The sequence below is a fragment of the Grammomys surdaster genome, unplaced genomic scaffold (genome assembly GCF_004785775.1).
Source record: "Grammomys surdaster isolate TR1022 unplaced genomic scaffold, NIH_TR_1.0 191, whole genome shotgun sequence".
In the NCBI taxonomy this organism is placed as follows: domain Eukaryota; kingdom Metazoa; phylum Chordata; class Mammalia; order Rodentia; family Muridae; genus Grammomys; species Grammomys surdaster.
This window is the reverse complement of record NW_021604636.1, coordinates 15,847,652-15,850,675: the sequence shown is the minus strand read 5'-3', so window position 1 is coordinate 15,850,675 and position 3,024 is coordinate 15,847,652.

Here is a 3,024-nt window from a genome sequence, read left to right as displayed (position 1 = left end):
GGTGTAAGACTAGCCCCACAGCAATAGCAACCAAGTTATTTTATCTCAGTTCAATGCTTAGCTCAAAGGAAGCACTCAGTAACTGGTTATTATTATGACCACTTAACAAAAGAGTGTTGAGTCAAAGCTGGATGAATGGAATTGGCAGAGACATAGATTATCTGCAATAGCCTTTGGGCCTAGGGAGAGTTCCATTCATCATTCTGCTATTAGTTTTCTAGTTAATCTGCTGTTTTATTTTTCTGTGTGAGTGACTGTGACTCTCTGATTAAAAATCAGCAGATCAGGAAAATGAATTTAGAGTCCTTGGTAGTTTTAATGGCCACATCAGATTAACTGCAAGACTGATTCAACTATGCACAAATTTGATATTAAGATAGATGAAAAGAATCCGATTGGACCAAAAAAATGATTTTGAGACTGCATAGATCAAACTAATTTTCTGTCTTTGTGCAATTCAGTTCAATTCAACCCTTCAAATATATGGAGCAAGCACTGCAGGGGATGGTGAGAAAAATGTCCCTGTTGCTAAGGAGTTTATAATCAAGTGTGAGTATCTTAGGGGAGTGAAGGGAATATGCTGTCTATATAAAAACCAGAATAGAAGTCACTGTAAATCCATTTCTAAGGTTTCAAGGGTTCTGAGGTTCTGTAGCAGAATGGATTGTGTCCCTAGTGAGGAAATGGTGAGAAAGGAGAAGAGACCTCTGGTTGGCCAGTGCAATTCTAGGTCTCAAATGATGACAATGAGGTGTTCTCTCTGCAGAGCAGTGAGAAGTTTATAGATTCCAGGAGATTCTGGGTCTGACTATTACCAGGATGGTGGAGACATTTTATGAAAGAAGAACTCTGCCATTAAATACACAGGAGCATGTGGTGCTGTGGAAACTTTTGTTCCCTACAAAGTCATGCAGACACTGATTCTTTGGTGCAAGGGTCAGGAACCGTGGCTCTCAGGAGTGATGGAGACAATTGGGCTCCATCTTCAAGAACGGGATGAAGCCTTCATAAAAGGGCTTGGTGGAGGGAGTTCTCTCCTCTTTCCTTTCTACCTGTATTCTTCCTGTCCAGAGGACTCAGTGTTCAACATGCCATCTTGGTCAGAGACCTCAACACTGACCAGGTTCTGGTACCTTGCTCTTGAATGTCATAGTCACCAGAACTCTCAGAAATAAAATTCTTGTACATACTACCGCTGAAGTATTGTTTCAGGACCATAAAAGAGACTAAGGCAAAATTATATCAAACTAATCTTTTTTTGGAGGGGCTGTGATTATTAAATTGGTACAAATGAGAAATGAAATATATATAAAGCAGCCATATTTCAGGAGAGCCTTAGGGACAAACTGAAAGAAAAATGAGGTACATTTAAATTGATGAATTAAACAGTTGTATCCAAAGGATACTGATTAATAGATAAATGTTACCCTGAAGGACACTGTTTAGTATCTTTTCATGGGCATCTAACTTTAACACTGCTTGATTTATATTTAGGAGAAACCTCTGTAAAGATACAGAAGACATGCTCATTAATCTTCAAATAAACAAGCTGGGAAGAATGGCCATAACCAAATATTGCTGAAGTCAGACCATCCAATGATCTTCACTATGTTGATATTATGGTTAAAATACATTATTAAGTCTAATCATCCTAATTTTGGTCAAAAAGCCATCGGTGGGGCTGAAAAAAATAGCTCAGTAACCAAGCGTATGTGTTGCTCTTGTAGAGGACCCAGGTTTGCTTCTCAACACCCACTTGGTGGTTGCCTTTTGTGGGTCTATGGATGCACACACAGACACACTTTAAGGCATATGCAGACCTAAATTCAGGCAAAATACTAGTATACAGAACGTAAGGTAAATATTAAAAAATGAAAGCACAAGCAACAAAAAGCCAGTTGTACCTGAAAGAGATGGCAGAGGTGTGACCAAGTAACAGTGAAACAAACTTCTAGTTATAACGAGTTGGTGGGGAGGAGTAGAAAGTGTTACATAATCAGTGAGCAGATCACTACCATCACCACCTCCACAGCAGCTTAAGGAGCTCTTTGCCCTATTTACAGAAAGACCATCTCTGGAGAGGCAGGAGTGGCCCCACCAATCACAACACACCGAGAACACAGCGGTTCTATGTGTGACATGCAAAACCCAAAGAATATCCAGGGGGAATATAATTATGTGTGTGAAGCAACTGCCAAGGTATTCCATTCAGAACATGCAAAGGCCCCCGAAGTTCACGAGTCTGGATTAGAGGTGTCCTAGCAGAAATACGTGAAAATGTCTCAAGTGACCCAAGGGCTGTCATATGAGGAAAGCAATTTAATTTCTTTCATGGAGCTTCAAAAGGCAGAACTAGACTAGCGATCCTAATGAAAAGAACACGGAATTCAGCTTATTAAGGAGTTTTCTCAAAGCAAGAGTTGTTTGACAGAGCAAAGCACGGCTCCTGCTGCCAAGTTTCCTATCAACTGGGGCAGCATTGGGGGTAGTTTGGATTTGTTGTTTCTTTTTCTTGTCTTCTTAAGAACTCTCCTTGATTTCATGGCTGAGCAATGACAGGAGAAAATGAAAGGATGGAAGAAATCCACAAGAAAGTTATAGATTTATGTGTGTGTGTGTGTGTTGTTGTTGTTGTTGAGAAACCAAGTACTTCAATGCCTGCTAGGCAAGCACTCCAATTGCTAAGTTACACCCTGCTCCTGACTTTTACATTTCTTGTTTTTACACTGACCTCATTTAGCACGATGAGGACTTTCAGGCTTAGAAAGAAGTTTGTGTGAGGTTGCTCAAGGTAGATGGTCAACTCCAAGGAAGAAAGTCCCCTAATCAAGGAGGGTGGGAAGTAGGACAGAGGTGGCTCTGGAGAATTTACTGGCCTCTGTCTAGTGAGCTTGGTGATGGATATGGGATGGGAGGAAATAGATTCTGCTAAAGGAATTGGTCACTGTTGGGGAGGAGAAAGACAAAGGCAGATTTTAATGAAAGGCCTTGCACAGAACAATGTAATAAGCAGGTGGTTGTTTA